Source organism: Eptatretus burgeri, chromosome 3 (assembly GCF_056783735.1).
Source record: "Eptatretus burgeri isolate ZD-2024b chromosome 3, Ebu_testis_v1, whole genome shotgun sequence".
Taxonomy (NCBI): Eukaryota; Metazoa; Chordata; class Myxini; order Myxiniformes; family Myxinidae; genus Eptatretus; species Eptatretus burgeri.
The window spans coordinates 103,487,474-103,499,973 of NC_140963.1; the positions used below are offsets into that span (position 1 = coordinate 103,487,474).

Genomic DNA, 12,500 nt, shown 5'->3' on the forward strand with positions numbered 1-12,500 from the left:
GATGGGTAACGATACTGGGGTTGGTTAGCGCACGCATAAAGGGTCAAATGGCCTCCTCCGTCAGTTCCTTGTGTATCTTTTCTGCTATTTTTGTTCTGTTGCTTATGTTCCAAGTGGTGTAATCATTAGCAGACTTTCACACAATTTTAATTGGAAAATAGTTTCCAAGGATTGCCACCCTCAGTCATTTCTTGAAGTAGCAGTACATAGTGTGCTGCAGGAAGTAGTTTTTCTCGCCATGTTTATGAATTCTTTGGAGCTTGTACAAAAAGCTTTTGCTGTAATTTTGCACTCAGATGGAGGTGTGTTAAAGTGTTTCGTTGAACCGGATTGTTTTGCTATTCGGTATTTTTGTTCCTTTGCATGTCATGGCCTTTTTCAATACGAGCTTTAACCCGCAATATCAGTGGGTATATTATCAACTCAACTGATCTCTCAAATACAGTAGAGCCATTATTTTCTGGAAGGGCTTTGAGGCAGAGTTCTTGTGTTACTTTTAAGCAGAATATATACATATACATGTGTGTATGTATATATGTGTACATATATATTAATATAAACACACTAAAACTTCTGCCCCAAAAACCAAGCCAAGGAAGAACCAAAATCTACTTCTCCAATGCGAGAGAGAGAGAGAGAGAGATAGAGATAGAGATAGAGATAGAGATAGAGATAGAGATAGAGATAGAGATAGAGATAGAGATAGAGATAGAGATAGAGATAGAGATAGAGATAGAGATATATATAGAGATAGAGATAGAGATAGAGATAGAGATATATATAGAGATAGAGATAGAGATATATATAGAGATAGAGATAGAGATATATATAGAGATAGAGATAGAGATATATATAGAGATAGAGATATATATAGAGATAGAGATATATAGAGATAGAGATAGAGATAGAGATAGAGATAGAGATAGAGATAGAGATATATATATATAGAGATATATAGAGATATATTACGGCTGATGCCATTATGCTGTGTATTGAAAATGAATGTTCTGCATGGACATAAAACATTCCCATGGATACGTGTAAGGGTACTCACAATGTTCTGTTTTGTGAGTGTGGTCGCTGTTTGAACCATGTTTGGATTTTGGACATGGTGCTTGGATTTATTCATCATTCTGTGAATGGGGTGGTTGAACAGACTTTAATTGAGTAAAAACTGATCAACTGCTCCGTCAACTGTCTCAGTGATGACGATTCAGTGTTGATGTCATGACGTTTTTACTCCAGTATGAACCGTACTGGAAGTGAAGATGCTGACAAGAACCCAGCGGCCATGGTATGACCATGCTGGTGTCGATGTGGTATTATTGTTCAGTAGGAAAGAATACATAATTTCGATACTTGTAGTTATTGTGTGAAAATAAAGATGTCACTTGAGAGAAAAGTTTGCTTGTTCCTCCAGTTTTGTCCAGTGTTTTAAAGTGTCAATTTGAAATGCAGATAATTTACATGCAATAAAAACAAAATGATAAATTAAGCCAATGTGCATTAGAGAACATAGGAAAGAGGCAGCTACTGATGAGAGATAGAGGGCTTGCATATCTGCAGAGGCAGAGTTTGGGGATGGAGAGGAAGTGGGGGGGGGGGGAATGGGGGCAGTATAGGAGAGAGAGTGGAGATGAGAGAGCATGAGGGTGGGGAGGGGAGAGATAGAAGGGGGTGTGGCAGAAAGAGACAGTGGGTTGGAGGAGATAGCGAGATAGACAGATAGAGAGACAAAGAGATGAGAGGCGAAGAGCACATGTGATTCCGCAGGCAGTAGGAGAGAGACCCAAATGGGATTAATAGCAGTGAAAAGTCCAGCCTGGAACTGCAGCCATTACAGAAAGCATGGCACAGTAAGCTCTTTAACGGTGCCATGAAATTTAATGCCTCTTCGTCTTTCTTCCATCGACTTGCTCACTGCTTCTCTGCTCTTCGGCTTCAGGCAGCCTTTCCATGCGCCTTGGCCTCTGCCCCCCTCCCAACATAGCCCAGTCCCTGTTCCACCCGCAGGCCTTTTTCTCCTCTAGTTGGATCGAATTGCAGTCTTTTGGCAAGATTAAAATTTAATCGGCCATTTTTTTTCTTTTTTACATTAACGAGGATGGAATCTCGGCTAGATGGTGAAATTATAACTCCCCCCCCCCGGTGATTTATTCTGAATTAGTATGGAAAGTATCATTTTACCGCACCGCACTGCCGCCTCATGCCGTGTCCCTGTATTTATCACTGTAGGATATTTCTGTAGCCTTTTGATTCCAGACTCATTGTTTACATCAAAGTAGCTCTTTTTTGTGCTTGATAAAATGTCACAAAATGAGTGACGTCCAGGCTTTTTTTTTTCTTTCCCAGATTGAGTCTCATGGAATGAGTGAGGTGACAGAAGGTATGAAGTGTTACTGAAGCAGTCGGCAACTCTTGGACACAATAAGCAAGGGAATGAATGAACAGAAAGAGGAGAAAGAGGAAGGGAGGAAACTCTAATCTTTTTGGAAGAGGGTTTGGTTGGGCAAGGTCAATGAGAGTTTAAAAAAAAAAATATATATATATATATATATATATATATATATATATATATATATATATATATATATATATATATATATATATATATATATATATTGTCTGTAAAATGAGGGATTGTTCCAAAGTTAAAGATGAACAGTTGTTTGTAAGGTAAGATTGAGGGATTGTGGATAAGACTTCACAGTTCACATGATATTACAATAAAGTTAACAAACCATGCCCAGCATTTCATATGGCACATATAAGCCACATCATGTAACATGTAGACTTTGCCAATGATATTGTCTTGGCTTTGCAAGAGGAAGTGGAATAAGGGGATGCAATGGAGTGATACAAATTTAGAGAACTTTTCAAAACTAAGGGAGGGATGGGCCGGGACAGTATAAACTTCCTCAACTTGCATGAATGATCATTACCCCATGTGCAAAGCACAAAGCGGATTTAAGCAATTGGTTCACTCTGTCCATCTGTTTACAGACGTCAGTCTATGATCAAGGAACTATTTAATTTCAATTGAATTTTATATTTGGAACACTGCAGAATAAAAACCAGAACAAGAACCTGCAGTTTAGCAGTATTTAGGCTCTGAATTTGGCAAATTGTTCACAATCTCGTCCTGAGTGCACATATGCACAGAGGAGGAAAATAATTATTTTAGTCTGTCTGCCTTTCTGGCAGTCAAACAAAATTGAAAATATAAAATTAAATTGACATCAAGTACTTCCTTGATCATAGACTTGCATCTATAGACAGACAGACAGACAAAGTGAACCAATTCCCTAACTCCACCTTGCGCTTTGCATGGAGAGTAATTACCACCAAACAAAAATGGCGGTGCCTATCATTGTTTGTTTAGTGCAAACCGCAAAGCAAAAGTTCAAAAAACCCTTCCCATGTCCTTTTTCTCAAGACTGCATGGGGTAAGGTATTCTATGAACCCCTACTTTATATTAGCCTCTCCCTTCTCTTCTGGTATGGGGGAGACTAAAAGAGAATAAACAATTCAAATTTATTCAGAAGGAGTTGCTACACAAAGCTTCTGATGTAGTCACATGATATTTCAGCTCTCATAATCCTAACTTTCATGAGGCCTGCTCTCACGAAGCAGGCTCTCACAACCCTAGCTCTTGCAACCATAGCTTTCAGAACCCAAGCTCTCACAACCCTAGCCCTCACAACTCTAGCCCTCACAACCCCAGCCATCACAACCCCAGCCATCACAACCCCAGCCATCACAACCCAAGCCATCACAACCCTAGCCCTGACAACCCAAGCCATCACAACCCTAGCCATCACAACCCCAGCCCTCACAACCCCAGCCCTCACAACCCGAGCCCTCAAAACCCCAGCCCTCACAACCCTCGCCCTCACAACCCTAGTCCTCACAACGCAAGCTAAATTCTGCTCTCATACCGAAGTTCTGCTAATTGATTCACTATGGAAATCAGCAACTCTCAATTAGTTCAGAACCTTTTGGTCATAGTCATACTCTTGTGAAATAACCTTTTCTTTTGCTACGTATGAAGCCTTTTTTTCCAGCAACCATATTTTTCTTAATTGCAAATATGAGCCATGGTCAGAGCACTCCCCGTTGCACTTCTATCTATCAAAGCTACCCTCACACAGCAGTGCTAAACTGTTTAAAATTGATCATTTTCAGTCAATATCACTCCTGTGCTTTTTTAAGGAGGTTGATAAAGAGGCACCATTTTGTTTGGAGAGTCTTGTTTTCTGGATAGGCCCGTTTAGCCATCGTGTATGACCTGAATGTCAACATCAGTGTTGCATTAAGATGTGAAATGTTTCCTTCTAAATTTTTTCATATTCCGGACTGTTGTAAACAGCGTAACGGTACTTGCTGGCTTTATAATTCTACCACGAAGTTGCCCACACGGTCGCGGCTGTATGATTTATGGGAACCTAGCTAATGGAAATTGAAACACAGACACATATGGACATATAATCAAATGGACATTCTGCTGTGTGATACTGAACAAAAGCTCATGACAAGCAGTATGCTTGCACATCTGTGCTGGCAGGATGGCCTGAAGGTATGCACACTCGCCGATAAGCTATCTATCCTGGGTTCGAATCCTGACCGAGCTCTAAACTGTCATCCTGATGGTTCACAGGCGTGGTGATTCATCATTGTGTCCTGTCCCTTGGATGAACATTAAACTGGTGTACTGTCTGCTTGCATTTGTTGGTGGATGTCAAAGATCGCACGGTCTCCTTCACAAAGAGTAGGCGAGCTATCGTTTGCACTATGACCAAATCCCACAGTCCTGCTCTGACTACTTATTCGAGTGTCAGGCTTTGGCAGCTGTTTTGTGAAAGATTTGCGCCGCAAACTTCCTCAGGCCAACCCCACAAGAACGTGGGAATAATTATGACTGCTAAAGAAGAAGCAGAAGCTTGCACATCTATTTCTGTATGAATTATTATTAAGCTTTATAAGGCATAAATAAACCATAACGTAAAATAAAACAGAGCATATCCAATGGGGAAGCTTAATCTAATAAGGCCAAAGCAAACTTCCAGGCAACACGAATGGTAGTGCAGAATAATTTCTGATACCCACAGTGGCAGCACTTTATCATAACAGATTTTAGTTTGCTTCCGCACGCTAACTTGTAAACCAGTGATGGGATTTTGACCAAACTTCGTACAAGTATATATTATGATGCAAAGATAAACTGATTAGATTTTGGCATCAAGAGGTCAAAGGTCAGAGATCATGTCAGGTAAAAATGTGGTATTTGTGAACAGATGAAGGAATTGAAATCTAATTTCGTACAAGTATTTATAATGTTGTAATAATGTGGACGGAGGCATTTCAGTCACATCACGACGTTGAAGAATGCCATTCTCGTGTAATCATTTCTTGTACAGTGTGTGCAAAAATGGAATTGATTTTCAAATTTTAATTTGTGATCAATATAAATGTCTGTACTTTGGGCTTCAAGTGATCAACATTTGTTTTGTACGTGTGTCTTTGAATACGCATTTGTGTTGGGATAACAAGGATTATCGTATGGGTAAAAAGCAATTCTGGCAAAATGGCCTGCAGTGCTATATGTCACCACACAACATAGCTTTTAAACTTTAAATTTTATTTATTTTCTCTGATGCGAGTGTTAATAGAACACATGGAGAACAGAAAACAGCAACAAAAGGGAAGGAAGGTAAAGGTTGAAAGGGGTGAGGACAAACCTGGGGTGAGGTTTGTGGACAAACTGCATACACATATATGTGTGTGCACATACACGCACACACATACACGCACACACACACACACTCACATACACACACACACCACAGAAAAGAAAACAGCTTGGCTCATGAGTCGTGCTTCCTTGCTGGGGTGAAGATGGGTGCTTTAGGACCAGGGAAGGCTCCGTTCAGTCTTCGAGACTCGTGAGTGGAGACGACGACTGGTGGCGGCGGCGTGCACACACGCACACACAAACATACACGAATCGTGATTTACGCATACACATGCACGATTGTGATTGTACATGCTCTTGAATCATGATCATACACATATTATACATGACATATACATATTATACACACACACACAAATGAAGGTGGCTACTTTGAGACCTGGTAGGTCTCCATTCCATCTCCTGGCACCCACCCATGTGTGGAGATAGTCAACAATAGCAACTTGCATGCACACACACACACATGCACTTTTTTCAAAAAGTGTGGGGATAAGGATGGACAGACAGACAGATGGAGCTGATTAAAATATACCCTCCCCCTTTCTCATGTTTTTTTCAAAAAAGTGTGGGGATAACAAAGAAAACCAACTAAGCAATCAGAAAAATGATGCCAACATCATCCCCCCTGAAAGAATTCTGTGTGATTTTCAGTGGCTCTGTTCCTTCAAGAAAAAGTAAAACGGAAACAACAAAGTAAAAAGCAAGAAAAAAAGACCACTTCCAATGAATAAAAGCCAAACACCATCATGGAAGCAAAGACTTGAAAGACAGTGAGAACAATTGAGAAAAGAGACGGGACAAATATAACCATTCCAAAGAGGAAATTGCAGCCCAAAACTATGGAAAGGAATTTACAAAATAAAAAACAAACTTTGAATTAAAGATAAAGACCTCGAGCTATTGTGTCCTGAAAAAAATAGAAAACAAACCCAAAATAGAAACAAGAAATCATCTCAAAATGCAAAGCCCATCCGTGTCCGTCTTGTACTGAACGGCGCTTGATGAAATTGACAGTTTAAAATATTGTACATTCTATTAATATGTGTTCTCCATATTCTCATAATAAAGGTTTGTGTTTGTTTCTTGGGTTGCCGAAATAGGTGACCCTTATTGTCAGTAATTATGTCTGTTTGTTTGGATGTTTGTTTGGATGTTTGTTCGTTTGTCATCACCATAATTGGTAGTAAACGTGGGCGGATTTTGACCAAACTCGGGTGGTAGGTACATATTATGACCTCGTGCTTTGGAAATTGTGATGGTTGCTAAGGACGCTTTGGTTCCCTAGCAACAACCGAAAAACCTTCAAAATCGGTACCGTTCACGCGAAATCAATTCCGAAAGCCATTATCCCACGTAGGGTTATGAAATTTGGCACGAATGATCTACAGGTGATGCTCTATCAAATATATTCTGGTTTTTGTGATATATGGAATACTTTACCCGCAGCACCCCCTACAATTAAGGTATGCGCGAAAATTGGCGAAAATTGAAGGCCCCCTAGCGACCAGGTGAGTGCATCGATACGAATGAAACTTTGCAGGTCCATGGTACTCAATGAGTACTACAACTTTGCCTCAGGACATATTGACCGATTTCGCTTAGGTCAGGGGTCAAAGGTCAATTAGTGCAAAAATCGATAATATGCAAGAGCTGGAGATGCCTTCGCACCAAATGCTACTCCTCCTAGGGTTATGGTCGGATGGTCATGAAAATTCATACTAATCGTCTGGAATACTTTGTGCACAAACCATCGAGCCGGATTTTCGATTTAGATCTTTGTTCACCCACAGCACGCCCTCGAACTTTGGGGATTTCCGATTTCAAACCGCATTTTCGGTACTTTTCATTCAAATGGATACTGAGTAGTTATCAGTGGATGGAACTGGATGAGATTTGATATGCATAATCTTAAGGTGATTCCCTATCCACTATATGACATCCATTTTGCTCTATATCTTATAGTTTCCATGCTCGGCGACCCATCGCCGTCTACCAGCTTGTTTATTTATTGTTTCACATTTCACAACAAAAAATATGATTCATACAAATTTCTCGCCGATTTCTCAGTTCTCATACAAATTTCTCAGTCAAATTCAAAATAATGCAAAGAAATAAATTGAATCAAATACAATATACAGTGAGATATATAAAAGCGTCAAATGAGATAAATAAGACATGAATAATTAATCAGTGTAAAATATGAAAAACCTAAATAAAAAGCCGAGCTTGTAAGGGATTAGGCTCCAACAAAGAGTCTATTAGTCAGAACATAACAATGAGTTGGAAGGAGACGTAAAGTACACGCTCACAAAATGTGTTTCAGGTCATTGAAAACATGAAAGAAGGACATTATATGAGAAGCCATGTGGTCTACAAGGAGAACAGTTTAGTCCAATGAGCAAAATAACCGATCACTCTTCGGTACCACCTGTACAGTCCAGTAACAATAGGACATTAGAAATGTCAACATATGCATTTGGAAGGTAACATCTGAGTTTTTGCTTGAAACTATTGATTGAGGAGGTTTCAGCATATAAGCTGTTCCAGTGTTTAGGTCCGGTGAACACAATTGTTTTGTTTTCGAAGATCGTACGAGTGTGTGTAAGATTAAAACAATCATGTTGTCTTGTAGTGTAACAATGTATAGCACTATTACATTGGAATAGAGGAGTGAAAGCATCTGGTAAATTACCTTTAGTTCGTTGGCACATGACGATTCCAAGACAATAAGTCGGGTATTTTAAGGATATTGCAATCATAGTACAGCTTACTTGTTTGTGAGTCACATCCAACATTATTTATTATTCTCACAGCCCTTTTCTGAACAATACTAATTTTGTCTGTGTTTCTTTTTGAGCTGTTTCCCCAAGTAAGTATACCATAATTCAAATACAGCAACATTAGGGTGGAGTGGAGTCCATGCAAAACATGTATGGGTACAAAAGCTTTTCGTTTGTTTATAGTACTTGTATTTCAAGACAATCATTTACATAAGAAATCAATTTGTACTTTCCAACACCGCTTTCTGTTTATATAAACACCAATAAATTTTGTTGGGTAAACTTGGATTACAGTCTGACTATTTATTAACACTTGAACAGGTAAAGATGATGTGCAGGGTGTTCCAAAAAGACCCGGACAACTTTGATTGGTAATATATTTAGAACCTCAAATTATACGATACCCTTTTAGTTTATATGATACAGAAACACATGTTTTGTGGAAAGCATCAATACACTTCAATGTGAGCTCTGTTTGTCACGTGCAAGACATCAAGGCAGTACATGAGTTCTTACCATGTTCGGCTCAGCATGTTTGTGTCCACCAGTGCGCATGCAGCTGTGATCTGAGAATGAAGAACCTGCCGGTTTGCCACCTTGGTGTTGTAGATAACATCTTTGACAAACCCCCACAGAAATAATATCAAGGGGGGTTATTATGTCTGGCAATTGTGTGGACTAGGCGGTTGGTCCATCTCGGCCAATCCAGCGACTTGTAAATTTTTCATTCAGAATGGCTCGAACAAATATGGCCCATTGAGGGGGAGCGCCGTCCTGTTAAAAAAATGATATCAGGTTGCAGGTCTTCAATCTTTGAGAAGGCGAAACCTTCCACCATGTTCATGGAAATTGTTGAGGTCATTGTATCCTCCACATCAAAAAACAGACCCACTATGTGGTCATGGATAAGGCCACACCACACATTGACCTTTGGACTATCGCTTATGTGTTCAATGACCAAGTGGGGGTTTTCAGAACCCCGTATCCTCACATTGTGCCAGTTGACCTTCCCTGTTACAAGAAAGCAAGCTTCTTCTGTGAACATGACCTTTTTCAGGTAATCTTCATCATCCTCGATGTGACTGAGCATTTCCAAGGCAAACGCCTTGCATTTGGGTCCATTCTTTTGGTTTGAGTTCCTGCAGAACCTGTGGAAACCACATTGGTAGTCCCAGTTCTCTGGATAGGAGGCCCATCAAATTGATTTTCTGGGACTTTGTTGAAATGATTCATGCTCTCGTTGAATGTCTGTTGCACTTGTGCTTGGTCGACCGGTACTTTTCTGTTTATGACAAATTATAGTCTCCTTAAACCTCTTGTACCACTCTCTGACACTAGTCCGTGATGGCGGATTCCTTCCGTACCTTGTACGGCAATTACGCTGAACTTGTGTGTCAGATTTTGTCTCTGAACCATTCGACGCACTGAGCTTTCTTCTGTAAAGTCACCATTTTCTTTTACGTAAAACCACCTACCTCACAAATATAGGCCAATAACATGTCTCCCAACAACATAAAGCTTCTGAAGGTTATCATCACAGAAATTATGTTCCACCACCTAACACAACAACGAGACTTAGAAGCAGAACAGAAGGGATGTAAGAGAGGATATTATGGAACAATAGACCACCCACCCACTACTGAACAAGTCCAGTCTTGAAAAATGCAAAGAATGAAATTGTCCACAACCTGGATGGATTATGAGAAAGCTTCCGATGGTGTTCCACATTCATGGATGATAAAAGGCATGCAAATATTCAAAATAAATCCACAAGTAATCACAACTGATTGAGAAAGCAATGGAACTCTGGAGTACTACAGTGATACTGCATGTAAAAAAAATCTCATCTCAGAACAGCTGTACACACAACGGCATAATGCAGTTTGTGGAGTAATTCACTGGCACATCTGCACAAGCTTTGATATCCATGCTTCCAGAAAACTCATGGAAACATGATATGAACCAAAAGCAATCTTTGAAAACAAGGAAGTGCTGCTTATGTATGACCTAATGATCCCATCGAGTGTGAACATAGACAAAGCATTGCGACCAAATATGGAACTTATGTACGAAAATGAAAAGAGGGCATGGCTAAGTGAGGTGTCAGTACCCAGTTATTTTGGCCTAAACAACGCAGAAATCAAGAAAGTGACCAAATACCACCAAGACCTCAAGAATGAAGTGAAAATATATTGGAAGCTGAAGAATGGCGTAATTGTACCAGTGATAATTGGAGCAACAGGAATGATAAAAAAGAACCTCATGGAGATCCTAAAAAAACATCCCTATGAATATTACTACAAACGAACTGCAGAAAGAGGCTGTCCGGGGCATAGTAACGATCCTGAAGAGAGCCATCGGCACAAAACTTTCAGAACAAAAAACTTCAATGCTTGGTCCAAGAATCATAATCCCTTACTGAAACGTAGGTGGATACTTCAAGACCTGGGCAGACTTTGTTCCACCTCCTAAGAACTGCATATGAAGATAACAATTGATGACACACACACACACACACACACACACACACACACACACACACACACACACACACACACACACACACACACACACACACACACACACACCTGTGTCTCTTATCCAAATCTGTCGATAAAATATTTATCAAACTACAATCTGATCATCTATACTTCCTCTCACGATACTTTCTGGAAGACATTTGAATACCAACTCCACTCCGAGTTTAAAAAGAGTCTCTTTCTCATTTCATTTCTCCAATACTTTAGTTTACCTTCAATCTCTTCCTTTGAGTCCTCTTTCCAACCACATTCTCAAAAATTACACTTGTATCTACTCTGGCATTTCTCTTTAATATCTACAATGCCTCTATAATCCCCCATGTAATGTCATCCTCTCTTGTAACCTCATCTGCCATCTAATCCCTTATCTTATCTTCCGCTATTTTTTTCTTGTTGAAATACTGTTTCATAATTGAGACACACGAACCCTGGAACTATCTTCGTTCAGATGGTTAGGCCACATCGAGAATATCACATTCAGTTTTTGTTCCTTTATGAGTTTGTTATAAAGTGACAAAAACTGAAAGTGATATCCCAGATGTGGCTTTACCAGATTTCCTATAAGACACAAGATGTATAGCTCAGGCAGTGCTGAATCAGGTGTTTTCATTTGAAATCGGGGAAACAAACATCACGTGTCTGTTTCCATGAAGGAAATTAACATCATCATTGTAGAATAATTTCGCCTGGTTGAGATGGCTGACAATATCCATAATATCTTAATAACAAATTGAAATGCATGTTATTGTTTCATTTGAAGGTGCTCATGTGAAGAGTTTATAAGATATTAGATACAGGGTCATTAGAACTGAGCGAGAATCGGGAGCAAGTTTAAGCACAATCGGGAGCAAGGCGGTTTACCGCTTTGTCCATTTAGAGCCATTTTCTAAAATCAAGATGTTTCAAGCACTGATTCAAAACCTTTCACACAAAAGCACCGCAAACAATCAAACACCCTCCATAAGCTTCAATACAATGGAAATTTAAAATTACCCAAAAATTGTATTTGTCGATGGAACATTTTGTACATACAAAAGTAATTCATTATGATGAAACAAAATACCGTTCAAATTTGGTATTTGAGGCTATGCTTGATCTGGAAGGTAATTTGACATTCGGAGTTACTGTATTACTGGACTGGTTTGATTAATTGATTGAAGAAGCATTTCATTCTGAGTTACTGTATTACTGTGCTGGTTTGATTAATTGATTGAATCAGAATTTACGGGTTGTAGAAACAACTAAACATACTGTACACTTTCACCTTCATTCTATAGTAATCTCTCAAACAGCAGGTACGAAATGGTCACGAAACCAGGCAGGCTGTAGAACTTTACACCTTATTATGCTTCCTGTCATCATGCTCGTTGCTGTGCTGGAAACATTATTGCTAATTCCATCAATGTTGTTTGACTTTATATGTCTTT

At 39.5% G+C, this 12,500-nt stretch overlaps 1 protein-coding gene across 12 annotated transcripts in view; it reads left to right on the top strand.

Annotated features, from left to right (window-relative positions):
* The window catches only part of LOC147030564 (uncharacterized), a 593,272-nt gene that overhangs the window by 388,508 nt on the left and 192,264 nt on the right, over positions 1-12,500 (top strand). Inside the window, exon 6 of one of the 12 annotated variants that reach the window (XR_015056446.1) lies at positions 2,353-2,519. The exons of the other annotated variants lie outside the window; for them this stretch is intronic. The gene's annotated coding sequence lies outside the window, so the exon portion shown is untranslated. Of the gene's footprint in view, positions 1-2,352; positions 2,520-12,500 lie in introns of those variants that run through there. 12 annotated transcript variants of the gene reach the window in all.